This window comes from Pseudopodoces humilis, chromosome 1 (assembly GCF_049639895.1).
Source record: "Pseudopodoces humilis isolate 2021_Gansu_Grassland_sample_001 chromosome 1, ASM4963989v1, whole genome shotgun sequence".
Lineage (NCBI taxonomy): Eukaryota > Metazoa > Chordata > Aves > Passeriformes > Paridae > Pseudopodoces > Pseudopodoces humilis.
In genome coordinates, this window is record NC_142200.1 from 3,871,390 (window position 1) to 3,887,472 (window position 16,083).

At 37.9% G+C, this 16,083-nt stretch overlaps 1 protein-coding gene across 17 annotated transcripts in view; it reads left to right on the forward strand.

The window, feature by feature from the left end:
• PTK2 (protein tyrosine kinase 2) overlaps positions 1-16,083 on the forward strand; it is a 190,250-nt gene that overhangs the window by 40,170 nt on the left and 133,997 nt on the right. The window lies entirely within an intron of this gene.

Sequence of the window (16,083 nt, forward strand, 5' to 3'; positions counted from 1 at the left end):
AATATGTGTGTGAGATAGTTAATGCTTCAAGCGACTCAGCACAACGTGGGATACAGCTGGCAGGGGAGCAGATTAGGAGCAGCCACAAAGGGTATTAGTGATGGTTCAGAAGGACAGAGTGCAAGGAAATGGGGTTGTGGGGTTTATGGGTGGAAGGAATACCCCCAGGTTATAATAGGGAAGGTGACACAGTGTTCACTTGGCTGGAGTTACAGGTGGCTTGTATCCGATCTGCTCTATTGGACTCTTCTATCAGTGGTGTTTAAAAATTAAAGCAAACCCCCTAAACCTAAAAATAGACAACAAAGCCCTGCAAAAACACGAACCTCACCAAAAAACCTCAACCCTGCTGACCTGATTTTTAAAAATAACATTTTTTGCTAATTGTTTGTTACATTTGGCCTTTAACAAAGTTTTAAAATTCATGCATTCATTTGTGCTGTGGGCTGGAGTTGTGATGCAGAGCTCAGAGTGAGGATATCTCCTGTTCCATGACAGGTAGAATTTGTCCATTTATTCCGTTTGTAATGTGGACTCTGGAATCCTGACTGAAGTGCACTTTTACTCCTGATTGATCAAAGGATTGGATATTTGCTGTTAGGCCTGCTGCCTTTTATCCTTGGCCTCTGCCTTGATGATGATTTTGCTTATGTATCCATTCTTTCATTTCTTCTTGCGATATTAACACCTGCTCTGAAGGTAGCTGCTCTTCCCTGTTGAAATCAAATAGCAATTTCAGTTAAAAGCTTGATAGCTGATATGTTGTAGTCTTTTCCACAAGAACTTCAGAGCAGCTCTTCTGCAAAAGAAATGTCATGTTTTCTTGAAGCAGTGAAGAGACGTTTAAATGTGGAAGTTCTCTTTACAGGACGACATCTTTAAAATTATTTTGAATGCTGAGAGTAGTTGTCAAGCTGGCACTTACGGGAACTACTGGAAAAATAAATACCTGGTGTTTTGGTCAGGCTGATAGGAAGATAAGAATTGTTAGGTTTTTTCCTGCAGCTTCTAGGACAAGGATGTGTGATTAAACCTTTTCTGAGTTGATATTTGGGACTTTAAGAGTTTGGCTGGCATGAATCTGAGTCACAATGAGATTATTCTTTTCCATTTGAGTCTGTGTGTGGGAGTGTCCTCATTGTACTCCTTAACTGTGTCTTGCAAGTACTGATAGAGGGTAAAAGTTTTCCCAGGATTTTCAAAGGATGAGCTTTTCCCATGGCATGGCAAAAGGCCTTTTAAGAGGATATAAAAACTACACACCATGGCTTACCTGTAGTAGAAATTTGGCAGTACCTCCTAGTAAGGGAACTAAGGGAACTTACTTTAAAAGAAATGCTTAAAATATTGCCAGAAGGGAAGGCTGGAATCTCACAGATGCCTGAATTGTCCTGTGGTATTACAGTATTTTTATTAATGACCATGAAAATGGACTTGATTTGTCTTTATCTGCCAGTAACACACCAACACAAAAAGAGTTACAAGCACACTGGATGATATGATTAAAATTCAAAAGAAATTTGATAAATTTGAAAAACAGCCTTGATAAAAGATATAATTGAATAAAGATGAGGTTCTGTATTTAGATGGGAAGTTTTAATCATCAGAATTCATATTTGCAATAAATAATGGTGTTTTCTTATTTTGAGTTTTAAAGAACTTTTTTTCTTCCAAGTGCCACTTTCACCTGTGGACAATAGATGTCACTACAAATGTTCTCACTTTTGCCACCTGGTTTTAGTGCTCTAAATTTTCATCACTGTATGGTGAGGGGGGGCTTTTGCAGTGTTTGAAGACTTTGCAGTTAGGAGACTACTTCAGGTGTGTCTACTTTATCGTAGTGTCTTGTTTAAGGTTGGATACATAAATTTGGTAGTCAGTGGTATATCAATGTCATCCAGAACACTTATTTCATAGCAAAACCTTGTAAAGAAGGATTGTTACTGTGCTGGAGAATGCATTAGTTGATGAGGTCGTTAGTTAAATCATTACTCAGGAGAGTTATCCTGAATTAATCTGTATCACTGCTTTGAAGTTCATGGGTAACTTGGGTTTTTACCGCCTTGTAATTTAGGCCATGGAGATGAGCACAGAGAATTTTTGGAATGTGAACCAGGAGGGGCTTGGAGAACAATTTGCTAAAATATTATACTTTTGAATGTGGATAGAGAACACAGTTCTCCTCTCTGCTAGTGAAGTTCTCTTGCAACACAAGTGTGTTCACAGCATGCCTGAGGGCATGAAAAACTTGTTTCCTCTGGTAAATGCAGTTAAACTTTTTCTGTTGACACTGTGGGGATTAAAAACAATCCCTCCTGGATTTTGTCTTGTTCTGAATTTAAAACAGTTCTACCATGTATGTGATATAGGTGACTTCTCCTAAGACCTGGTCCTGTGTTTCCTGATCCTGTAGTGCAAATATATCTTCATTACCAGAATGAAGAAATAGTAAGGAAGCAAGAAACTGTATCAAAGAACTAGAGGAAAATAAAGACAAATATAAAAAAAAAGGCATATACTGGATTTTTGGTTAAAAATTAAGTAAAACATTATGCCAAGATTGAATCACAGGTACAGTTGTTTGTTCTTAATGACTCCTCCAGATAACATCTGGTGAGTCAAATAAAATCTTGCTGACTCCTAACATAAAGTATCAAAAAATTTATAGGAAATACATTTTTGCCCAGTTCTAATTTCAGATACGTAGCATATTTTAAGTCTGGTGGTTTTGTGTTCACTTTTTTGTGGTATAATGTACGATTTAGGTAAGCACTATTTGCACACTGTCATTGTTACCTTGAAATATTAAATGGTTCTGTAACTATTTTTACTTCCAAGTCCTCATTTAGGACAAAAAAAAAAAAAAGTTACACAATTTCAGCTCAAACTAAAGATGTACCTGAATTAAAGGCATGTCCTCATTCAGTCTGTTGGTGTGTTTGGCCTTGCTGCTTACACAGGGCCTGATCATGATCCACTTAAGGAAATCAGATTTATCTCCTGGCACTTTCCACTTTGGAACAACCTCCTGCTTCCCCTTCCTCTTACCCACTGGGCAGGAGATGGAGTGTTTAATGCTGTGCTGTGTAATAGATATTCCTTCCCCTAAACCTACACCTGCCTGTGTGATGGACTTAAATACAGCAAGCAGAATTTCCAAAGCCCCAAAGGGCTGGGTACTTCCTACGATGTTAGAAGATGGAAAATTAAAAATCGGTTGAGGTATTGCCAGAGTTGCAGTAGGCAAGAATTGACAGAATTGAGGTTATGCAGAATTCTTAAAATAAATGTTCACATGTATTACAGAGGGTAATAAATTATGCAACGATTATTCATGCAGCTGAGAATAAACTCAGTAGCATGAGCAGAGAACTGTTTTTAATATCCCTGCTTGAAGGGGGGGGAAAGGTAACTGACTGTGTGGGCAGAAGTAAAATAGTACAAAATAGTGGCTTTTTGATTTGTCACTTCAGTTTTAAGTTAGAATTAAATACAAGCTGCACTAAGACTGAATAGTTCCTCTCATTTTAGAATGCCTGGCATGATGCTGAAGGGATTGCACAAAGAAACCTGTACCTTTTCTCTAAGATTTCACAGTAAATTTTCAGTAATCCCTTCTAAAATCAAATTTTATTTTTTTTTCTAAGAATCTTTGAAAATGTTTCTAAGAATTCTGATTTTTAAGCAATAATAAACTTAGTTTTCATATATTTGTAGTGGCTTGGATTAAAATGATTTTATTTGTGTGATGAGTATGGAACTGAAAACAGTTTGACAGATTAGTGCTGTCAAGTTAGAATAGCTGCCTGCATGTCCTGTACAGCTCTGTAAAAATGAGAGGACTTTTCTTTTGACGCAGATATGACCTGTAGCTTGAATTCCTTTCACTACAAGCAAGTCGGGTGTTATTTCTAGATTTCCGAATTCCATATCACGAAACTGATTTTACCATTGGATGAGGTTATTGCTGACAAAGCATAAGTGTCACTTGGAAGAAGTTTCTTGTTATTTGTGCATTAAATCTTCCTATTTTAGAATTTTGTTTAGTTTTAATAGGTTAATTATTTATACTTCATAAAATGCGTTTTCCTGTTGTTCTATACTTCTGATATTAGGAAAACCAATGTATTTATCCTTTGTAAACTGTCACTGTTGAATATCTCATTTTTTTTGTGTTGAAGACTTGGCAAGGTGACAGCTTAGACCTCGACATGAAATCTGTGTATTTGCCAACCTTTACAGTGAAACTTTCTTGGCTTATTTTAACTGGGCTTTTGACACTGCCCTCTTCCCTGCATTTCCGTATTTTATAGCTAGTTGCCCACACAGGGCAAGAGCAACAGCATGATTTGGTAAGAAAAATGTGTTTATTAGTGAGGTTGACCTGTGTAGTAATATTGACATGATGAAATATATTAAACCCCTCAAGAAACTGTAAGTTAGCTAAATTGTAGTGTTTTTCCCTTAGAAATTTGAGCCCAACAGTCCAGACAGTTTCCATGCTATTTCTCTGTGGATTTATTCAGTCCATAACGTCATCAATTTTTCTATTATGGTGCTGTCATGGGGGACAGTGTTGAAGGTCTTGCTGAAGTCAAGAGAAATGACAACTCTACAACTACCAAGCTTGCATTTTAATCAAAGTTTATTAGGTTGTTCAGGCATGTTTTCCCTTTCATAAATTCTTGCTGACTATTTCTAATCATCTTTTTGTTCTCATTTGATTAGAAATGGCTTCCAGTGTTGTTACTTCCATGACTTTGTCAGTAATGGAGGAAAGGGTGACCAGCCTCAGTCATTCAGACCCCCCTCTCTTCAAGTTCCATTTGCTTTCGTCCAGCAGTAAGGGACATCCCCCATTTGCCAGGGCAGCCTGTGAAATTATTTATACCTAAAAAACTTGCCCTGGCTGCAGTACGTTGTTTTTCTGGGAGTGTGTATAGGGATAGAGGAAAACGGAGGAGAGGCGGTAGAAGAAAAGAAATTTCAATACAGAAAATTGAGAGTAGTATTAAAAAAAATAAAATCAGGATATAAACCAGGTGTATTGGGAATTATGTGGCATCCATGGTACCTGCTCTAGACTGATTTTATGCTCAAAGAAAGTGAAATTTGATATATTGGTCACTTAAGCATGAGGAGACAGTTAAGATTTGATGACATGAAAGATCCTTTGAGGTCTCTGTCCTGTGTCCGTATAAATCTTAACAAGTTGCATCAATAAAGTCTGACACTTAAAAATAAACAAAAAAATAAGCAGTTCAGCACATTCCTGATCATTTCCTGTAGCTCTGGCTCCCAGGGTTTTGGAGACATCCACACTGCTGTGAGGATTGTTCTTGATTATTCCTGGGCAGTCAACTCCAAGTGGAAGAATTCCAGTAATCAAGGGATGCATCATATGCAAATGTACCACTTGAATGTATAGTATCTATGATATTTTTCTTTGTTTTAATTAATTTCTCATTTAGAACAAATAGGACATTTTTTTCTGCTTCCTTAGAAATTGATATTTCAAATGATGTCTTTAGGAATTATGCTGTTTGGAGGAATAAGGATAGTTTTCCTAGGGAAAATTGTTCTACTTCTTTTTGCAAGTGGCAGAAAAAGGTGTGGCTGTTCCACCCTGGATAACCTGAAATATCCTGAATTATAGTTACGCAGTTCAGCTTTGAATGAACTCAGCTGCACATACCCTTCATTCTTTTAGATACTGTATGTGATTTTATTCCTAGTTTGGAAAGTTTGTTTTAGAAATAATAAGATTATATTTATTTTCTCGCTGAGGATGATGGACAAGAAAATCGAGCCTCAGTGTCATGTGGGCACCTGGTAACAGTTCTCAGCCAGGTTTACCAGGGAGAGATTTGTCAGTCTTCCATCTGAGAGGTGGCTAATTTGTCTTGTGTGGTTAAGGGTGCAAGGAGTGGGGATCATTCAGTGCTTTATTTTAAACACACTAACAGTTGGCATTCTTTAAAATCTTCTGGATTCTTCTTTAAAAAAAAATAAAATAAAAAGGCAAGTTACAGAGCTTTTGGACAAAATATAAAAGAAGAAACCCTTGAAAATTCTTAGGGCTTTATTTTTTTGTGGGGAGGAAGGGACACCTTGGACAGAAACTATTGAATCTGAACTAGAGATTTTTGTTGGTACAGTATCAGAGGAATTGCAGCGGAACTTAGAGCTCTGTAGTACATGCTGTCAAAAAATAAATAACTTGTAGTAATGTTTTACTTGGAATAGGACGCTTATGTACTCTAAGAAGATGTTTACCTGTTTTGGTGTCAAAGGAATACAGAGCAAAAATGGTTCCTTCTGGGTTCTGTGCCATTAAATATGGGTGGATATCCAAGACCTGGCAGTTCACACTCAGCTGAGGCATTCTCTAAGTGAGGAAAGTTCATTGCACTCTGAACAGCCACATGGACGTTCCTGCTGGCAGACTGGCTGGTGGTGGTTGTGCAGAAACAGCTGGAGGGATGTTGGCAAGGGTTATTCAAATGATGTACTTAGAGATCTGAGTTAAAATTTTGTCTGGACTCTGTTTCAAAGTTACAAAAATGGGACATAGTGTGGTTGCACATTTTAAAAGGATTTTTAAGGGTTTTTGCTAAGTGGTTAGGAGTTTCAGGATTGTTTTTTACTTTTGCTGTAGCAGGTTGTTTTTTTTATTTGTAAAAGCTTTTGTATAGGCAAAGTAGGGGATGTGTAACTGCTACGAGTGATTGGAGAATTCATCTATCTTCTTTTACAGGAGAAAAAACAAATCCAAGAACAGAGCCAGCCTCGCACATGGAGGGCAGTGCGCTATAATCAGGAGATCAGGATATTGGGAATGAGATTCTGCTGCTCCTTTACAGCACAAAACCTTCAGTGGCAGTCACTGAAAGTGTCTTGTTCTGGTGCAGAATTACTTAAGAAGAAGATGAAATTTGGCAAACTGAGGAGTCCAATAATTATGGTTCCTAAATAAATGTTCTTTGGTCTGTTCTGCTGATGCCCATGCATTCACTGTTTTTTACAACTGTTCCACAGAAAGTGCAGTTTCTGTGAATTTCTATATCCCCTTGCTATAGTGTTGGAGTGTGTTACTACCCAAAGTCTTCATATCAACAGCTGTGGAGTAAAGGAAGGGTGAGGGTAACAGTGTGACTGAAAGAAAGAATCTGAAAATCAAGCTGGATCTTGTGTAGTTGGCTTATACAAAATGTTAGTTCTTAGTGTGTGTTTTGTTCTGCAAGACTGGGGAGTGGCTTGGGATCTTCTCCCAAAATACACATGAGCTTGTTTGAAGAGGAACATCAGTGACTGCAGTGAACCAAGAGGAAAAACATTGCATGGTGAACTTTAATCAACTACTTTGTTGTGATTTAGGCCTAAAATGACCATGAATAAAGGATTATATGATCATTCCTTTAGTTTATTTTTACATCCTTGACAGCTCTTAATGTATAGTTTGAATGCTCTCTTAGCTTGTAACTTACTTGTGCTGGCTTTGTTTGCACAGCGGAAAACTGGGAAAAGGAAGTAATAACAAAAATTGTTACCTATGGCTCCCTCCCCCTTCCCTTTTTTATTTTCAGAAGAAAATATTAGATTTAATATTTAAAATAAGAACATATTTAAGAAAATACCCCATCACCTTCTGATAACTGTGGTTTGTCTTGCAGGCCTTTTCCCTAGGGATCACTAATTTGAACATGAAAAATTGGAAAAATTCTTTTGTCAGGTGTAAAGCTGATGTTCTTAAGGTTTCATGTTTTCATATGGAAGGATCAAAATTAGCAACAACAAAGTCTGTTCTTGTAGCAAGTACATTTTTCCTCAGGAGTGTACTCTGACTAAGGGTCAGGATAACAGAAGAGGGTTATTGAATGCCTGTGCTTCCATTAATGGGCTGGAATTACACTTGAGATGGATGTGAAACTTCTTAAGAAATTCTTACATTTTTTAACTCTGGCACAAAGATGTTTTCCAGATTATATCTTTGTGCACTAATTATTCCTTTAAGAAGATCTTTAAAAGATCTTTAAAGTTTCTGGTTATTGTCCATTCAGATGACTTACTAGAATGGTTTCACTTGGTTTGATTTTTTTTTTTTCCCATGGCAATCTGAGAGAGTTATCTGTGATAACTCTTTCTATGAAAGGCTTAATACAGAGAAATACTGAAGCTGTATTTCCAGGATTAATAGACTTCATGTTGTGATTCACATTGTCTTCGGATGTCTTAGTGGAGCAAATTTTTATGGATTTGAAGAGCAGCTGAACTGATATCTCTGATCTCCACTGCAGATCTCTTCTCTGTGGTGACCAGTGACAGGATCCAAGGGAATGGCTGGAGCTGTGTCAAGGGAATTCAGGTTGGATATTAGGAAAAGTTTCTTCACCTAGTTCTCAGGCACATGGTGGGATTGTTTGGGTAGTCCCGTGCTGGGCCAGGAGTTGGACTTGATGATCCTTATGGGTCCCGTCCAACTCAGGGTATTTTATGGTAGTAAGGAAAGGTTAGAATGCTATGAAGGCTTTTAATAAGTAAAAACTTACTGATGAACATTGAAATTCCTGCTCGTTGTTCCCTAGTCATCTACGTGCCCTCCGAGAGGTGGAGTAAAAGGTATTATTGAAACTTGAGGCTTTGCAATAGAGAAGGGTGAGGGAGCCAAATGATACAGTGAGGTGTTACAGGTAGTGACTACCACTGAGGTTCTGGAAGCATCCCTAACAAAATTATTGAGATTTTTATATAGAATTTTTAAAAATAGAGTATTAAATAGAAATTTTAAGTACAGTGATCAGGCTTTGTCTAATGACCTGTGTCCTTCAAAACTTGACGGGTAAAAAAATTGTGTCCTATCCCAAGGCAAATGTGACTTAAGTCATTCCTTGAAGATATTTAGCCTATTAAGATGGCAGTTTCACATCTTTTGCAATTTAAAAAAGTCTTACTATGCATTTATTTCAGGGTCCTTGAAGTTTCCTACTCCCAGTTTATGATGCTTCTTCATGTCTGTGTGGCAGGACAAGGTTAATATTCTTCCTCTTTTTATGCAGTCACTGATATTCTTTTGTCCTGGTCTCATGTTCACTTAAAAGCTTTAGTACTGAGTCTTGAAATGCATCAAATGGGATTGTGAAGAGCAGTACCAGAGATTTTTTGGAAGCTGTGCTCTGGAGCTCAGAACTGCACAAGAGATGAGCTCTTGGCCCTGTCAGATGCTGTTACATGCTGACAGTGTTGGCCCTGTGATGTTTGGTAAAGTAGGTCATTCAGGCTGCTATCAGAAAGGGGTTTTTTTTATCGTTTTTTGATGTTTTGTTTACCATCTGAAGACATAGGATACTTATTTAACACCCCTTCCTCAGATCTGAAGGAGGGCCGTGCCCAAACATCTCTTTCCTAGCTGTATCAGTTGATTTTCTACATCTTGGTCTTACTTTCATTTTTATATCAGCATTCTTGTACATCTGTTTTCAGCTTCACCAAAGCCTCTTGTGCTGAAGATATCAAGTTGCTGGGTAAAGCTTACTATGCTGAAAGCTCAGCTGAGTTTGGAGTTACAGAGCAGAGGTTGCATTGGTCTGCTCATAAATTTACTGCTATGAAAGGATGCAGAGAGGGGATATATGCTGCCTTTGACACACTGAATGCTGTTCCATCCTGTAACAGCTGGTTACCTCCACTAACTTGAGCTGCATTTGGTGGCGAGCTCCTGGAAACCTTTTTTAAAACGAAGCAACAAGTTCTTGTGTTTCTGAGCTCTTTGATACCACTCTGCAGGCGTTTTCCTGGGTAAACAGAACTTGTTCAGCAGAACTGTGCAGTCTTGTGTAATTGGAGGAGCAAGTGCGGCTATTTAAGGTGGTGGATTTTGCTTTGAATAAAAGATTTTTTATTAGCTGGGGATGACCTCTGATTCCCTGAAAAAGCATAAAATGACTGCCTGAGGAACTGCTCCTTGAAAGTTTATTGCTGGTCTCATGAAGCAGCGATGTAGCTGAAAGCACCTGAAAAGTGAATGTCCCTTCTTGGTACAAAACAGGAAGAGTGTTGATTAAAGTGAATAGGAATTGAATTTTCTGTGGCTTAGAGGCTCAGCTGCACATGGCCTCTACTAGAGGTTCTTCTAAACGAAGCATGAAACTATTTTTAGGAATTTTTCAACCCTGGTTTTGCTAATTAGAGAGGGAAAGAGGAATTTGTGCCTATTTAACAATATTTTCTTATTTTTTTAAATCTGCTTTGCTTGATAGCTCAGGAACTGAATTTGCTTGTAATAGAGCAGCCTTAATGTTTGTGTTATAAAATTTTAAAAAGATATTCTGTAAAAATTAATAATTAATTTTTAATTTTCTGCCTTCTTAGACTTGAAGGGTATCAGCACTGGCTTGTTGATTTATTCTGTGACTCTGGAATATTAAACTTAAATAGCTCTTTGTTTCAGCCTATAAGAGTTTGTTTATACATAAGGGATTTATGCTATGCTCATCCTTCACTAAGAAATACAATATGAACTGTTCCACCAGTGTGTTTTCATATATAAATGGAATAATACTGCATTATTGTGAGGTCCTGGATTACTGTTTTATTCAGTTTGTAATTGCATTTAATGGCTTGGGAGTCTGAGGAGTTGCTGATGTTATATCTGTGTTTTATGTAACACTGGGAGTCAGGTTCAGCTTTTGCCAAAAACGTTGTTTGCAACTAAAAGTGTTTCGATGAGGTGTTATTTTAACTTTGTGTTTGGCATCTGGAGGAGAAGCAGGACAAGGAAGACATGTACGGGTGACACCATGTCTGGTAAATAACTGGCCCTACATGGCTGCATTGCTTTCTACAACGACACACTGAAGAGATTTGCTGACCCATAAGCAACTTAATTTTCCTATATCCTTCTTAGAAGATTTGGCTAATTATTTCTAGGTTACTGGTTATTATTTCTAGGTTACCCTTGAATTGATAAAGGCGGATTTTAAGAAATGTCTGTAAAGTCAACTGATCCACTCATGGATCCCTTCCACTGAACAAAAGTAATCCTCACAGAATGCAGTTCCTTTAAACAGCATCAAAGGGCTGGGATCCTTCCTCTTCAGATACCTTCTACTCTGTTTACCTCTTAAATGGATGGTTTTTGCCATAAAAAAGGAAGTTTTATAAGGTCAAGAAAGGTTCTGGTGACTATTTGGATTGCTTTGTCTCACTCCTTCTCCAGTCACCCCACATCAGAGGCTGAAGATATGCAACACAAACTGATAAGCACAGTGAATCTGTCACAGACCAAAATGATCAGATTTTACTTTGCAGTAAAATAAAGAATAGCATGTGTAGGATTCACTTTTTCTCTTCTTTTCACCTCTTCTCTCCAAGTCTCCATGAAGCAGATTTTAGCTTTAAGCAATGGAATATTGAATGAACTTCTCAAGGATGTCTTGAGGACAGAAATGGTTTTGTTGGGTGGATTTTTTTTTTGTAAATAGCCTTGAACAAGAAGAAACAGAGATTTTGAATCAGTGTCCTAAGGAAGGAGTAAGTTTAAACATTTTTCAGCTTTCATGGCATTGACTTTATCCTTCTCGACAGTAAAGCCTTCAAAAAGTAAATGGAAGGAAGTGGGAGAAGATGAGCAGCTTAGTCCACCCACAAAGAAATCTGCTACAACTTTGATGCCTGAAAACTAATACAACCCATATGGGTTTAAAAAATGGCTGATTTTTATTTATGGAATAATAAAGTTAACTTAGTGGCCTTTTTAACATCTGTTGTCTTAACAGCATAGGCTGGGAGGCTGCATTGCTGCCTGCTCTGCTGCACAGCATCAGAGGATCCCTTGGCAAGGGGAGGCATGGGAAACCTCATTAACGCTGCATTCCTCGTGCTCTCTCCCAACACCCTGATCTGTTTTGCTCCCCACCTCACTACTACCAGTAGGTTAAGGTTTGAAAGTGAAACCAGTGAATTCTGTCAACTACTACTTTAAAATGTAACTCAAATAATCATAAGGCTAAACAGGTGACCATGATTCAGAAGGTCACAAAGTGTTGTTTTAAAACTTGGGTATTTTTGGGAATACCCAAGATTATCCTACTATTAAGCTTACCAAATGGGAATGCAACAGTAAATTCTGACTTTTTGCCAGAATAACGTCTTAAGCAGAGATCCTCAGCAGTTTATATTCTAGAATGAGTTTATGTAAGTGCTCTCTATCTTTCTTCTTCAGGAGAAAAATGGCCTAATGTAGTCTGGAGAATGGAATTAGAGTTTGTTCATATTGTAAAGTTTAAAATTAATTCATAGAGGTGATGCTGCTTCTTAGTTGTGCTGAATCATTTCTGTTGAAAAACTGGGCTTATATTTTGACACTTAAAATAAAATATTATTTTTCTTTCTGTTCTGCCTGTCAGAATGCCTAGAGTTAAATAAGAAAGACCATCTCTGGCAGTATAATGATGATGGAGCTTCTCAGTCTCCAGAGACCCTTGGAGGTCATGGAGCCCATTACCCTGTTCTGCTCTGTGCCCTTTTGCAAAGGATGTTCAGCAGGAAACTGAGCTGGAGAAGGTGTGGGTGCAGAGGAAAGGAGCTGCTTGAGGGCAGGGGTGGTAGATTTAGAGACCAGGTAATCCAAGGGAGATTTCCAAAACAACCTTAGCAAACCTGAGTTTAGAGTAAAGCAGATGTCAGGAGTTATCATTTTGGATTTGTTATAATTACAATGCACCATCTTTCAGTAATTCCGATGAACAAAGATGATGTTTGTTTGACTTTGGCTAAAAGGAAACTTACAGTAGATAATATTTTCCACTCTTAAATAATGCATACACCCAAAGAATAATTAGAATATTTAGAAAAAACTCACACAAAATTAATTTGGGGGAATGAAGATGAATGAAGATTACGGTGCAGTTACAGTGTCTGGACAGCATGTTTGGGGAATTCTGGATACTAACATGGAAAAGCAAATTAATTTGGATGCAGAAGATTGTCACTTGATTAATAAACATGTTTTAATTTTTATATCATTCATCAGGCACTCTCAGTTTACAGGCTGCAATTGTCATCGTAGAAAGCATTTGTGGCTTTACCAAAAAAATCCTGCACTTGGTCTGAGGGTAATCTTTGTTTGAAAACTTTCTTTATCAGCAAGATGAATACAATGAACTCTTCTTCCATCTCTTACATGAAGATCTCCTTCAAAACAATGTCTTTGGTCTTCAGTTTCTAATAATTGCTAGAGTGATAAACAGTAGTCCATGAAGTGGCCAAGACTATGAATTATTGAGTCCAAAATAATAATAAACATCACTGTCATTATCACAGATCATCTGCTTCCCACCCCCCTGTTATGGACACAGTCACCTCATACCAGACCAGGTTGCTGAAAGCTCTATCCAGCCTGGCCTTGAACACTTACAGGAATGGGCATCCACGATTTCTCTGGATGTGTTTCATCACCCTCATAGTGAAGAATTTCTTTCTGATACTTAATTTATCAGTTCAAAGCCATTCCTCCGTGTCCTATCACCATGTGCCCTTGTCAAAAGTCCCTCTGAAGGCACTGGAAGCCTTGGGCCCCAGAGCCTTCTCCAGGCTGAACATTCCCCACTCTCTCGTCCTATCTCCAGAGCAGAGGTGTCTCCAGCCCTAATGCTGATGTCATTGCTGTGCTCTGGGCTGTAGCTCTTCATTTTTGTTACAAGTAATGGGCTGCTCTTTTCTCCCTTGGAGTTCTCTGCTGCTGTTCTGTTCATCAAGTGGCTGAGGTGTTGCAGAAGAGGAACTGAAAAACAAATTTCTGTTCTGCTCTCCAACACTGCTGTGGTAGATCTGTCTGTTTCCTTCACAGTTTCCAAATCCTGAGTTCAGTTTGGTTTCTCAGGGCAGTGGAACTTGGAAGTATTCCCTGTTTGGTTCTGTCCTGGTCCCTTTCTAACAATGCTCCAATTTGCCAGCCAGTTTGACCAGAATTTGATGAATAGAGATATTAACTGGTGTGAAAAAAATTAGTTGAACAGGAGAGAGTTCTGAATAATACCATTTACTGAGGGAGAAACTATGGTCAGTACTGTGCTGATGAGATCTCTGGGACAGCCCCAGGAGCTCTGGCTCTGGACATAACTGTGGAGAAAGCCAAGGTTTGCCAGTTTGTCTGATGGGCCTTTTAGGTCTTTATTTTTGTTTGGATAAGCTTGAGTGGAAAAAAGTTAGACAACCTTTTATATATCTCACAATTCTAAAAGATAAAACCCTGCTGCTTAACCCTTTGTTCCCCAAAGCTTTCTGATTTTTGAAGGCAACATCAATTGGAGACAGGCTCAACGCTACAAGGAAAATTAAAAAATAATAAGCACCTTGATACAATTAGAAAAACACTTCTGACTTTTTTCTTCCCCTCTTGCTTCCCAAAAGCTGATGCTGATAATCAGTAATCTTTACAAGCAGGCTGAAATTGAGCAACCAAACTCATCATCTCAGCAGAAGAGCCTTAACTTGAATTTCCTTGGTGCAAAATGCCATTTAGCCGACCTTGGCCTGTCTGTTGTTAATGGGGTAGTTTGAGCTTTTTTTCTGTCTATAATATGTGCTGCAGGAAAATGGCCAGTGCTTCTATATATTCCTAGTAAAAACTTATGAATTCTTTTTTTTTTTTAATAAATATTTTTTAGGTTTTTCTTTGATAGCTGTTATCATCATCGGTTACACAGAGACTACTGTGCAGATACTATCACTGTGTGTCAGCAAATGCATCTTGCACAACAAGAACCAGCGCTCCTTTTCCACAGCCCTAATTTCTGACAGCTGTTTCTTACCTCAGTAAATGGTATAATCTGATTGGCATTACTTAAAACAGATTACTTTACATAAATGCTACTCAGATACCTACTTGATGAGCAGTATTTATAAAATGTTGTAAATACTCAATATTAAGTATACTGGAGATGTATTTAACTTCTTAAGTTGTTTTTTTTTCCTTTGTGCCTTGTCTGCTGCTCCATCCCTGCCTGCCTTCCTCACTGCAACTTGGAATTTTGGGGTTTCTGAATATCTCCAGAACATAAATTTTATGCTTTTGGCCTTTTTTTTTTCTTTTGTGCAGATAAAGATGGTCATGTTATTTGAAAGAAGAAAATGAACATATGTACTTAATATAATACAATAATAAGCAGATATTAAGTATTTTTTTAGAAAGCATCAAGGAAGCACTTGGTTTAAGTGAAAAAATACATATTCAGAGTGTAAAATGCTGGATAGCTTCTAAAATTGAACTAAAAAAACCCCCTCATGCTATGAAGTACTTAGTTTTCACCTTCATTTTGTAGTCATAATACAAAAACAAGAAGGTATGTCCTTGAGAGGAATGAATATAATACTGGTATTATATGAGCAGGCAGTATCTCTTGACACTTGGATTGATAATCTGTATTAGCCTCATCTGTTTAAATAATACAGAGAGTCCACACATTGTTTATTAAAAGTCTCCTTGGCAATGTACTTACCAGTTGATATTTAAAGGGTTTTGTTTTCATGGATAAAATTTCATTTAGACCTTCCCCTTTTTACTTCTTGATTATTTTTTTTATCTGCTTTTTTGGAAAACATTTTATGGAAGAAACACATTTTTAAAAATACGTTTTACACCCTAGAGCACAGATCAAACCAACTTAAGGAAAACCGAAGAAGTACCTGCAGTTTCCTTTTTCTAAGGAAAAAAGTCTGGCTGGCTCAAGGTCACCAAGGAAGCCCATGGCAGATCTGGGTGTGTAAAAGCAGCTTTCCTGCCCTGCCAGCTGCAGTGTGAACCAGAGAGGCACTGAATGTGTCTGTGCCCCTTCTGTACCCACACAACTACAATAATTGGGGGTTTAAATATTACTGTAGCATGTTTTGCTTTATTATTGAAGGTAAATATAATCGACCTTATTGCTAGAACTATTTGTCTGTGTAGCACTGAGGGGCTTGGAAAACTTTGTGCTGGGGGAGGAAGGCACCCAGGCATGTCTTCAGTTCCCTTTGGCTTTCTTCAGCCCCAGAAAGAGCTTTGTGCCTGAGCAGTGATGCAGAACATCTGATGGGCCTGGTTGT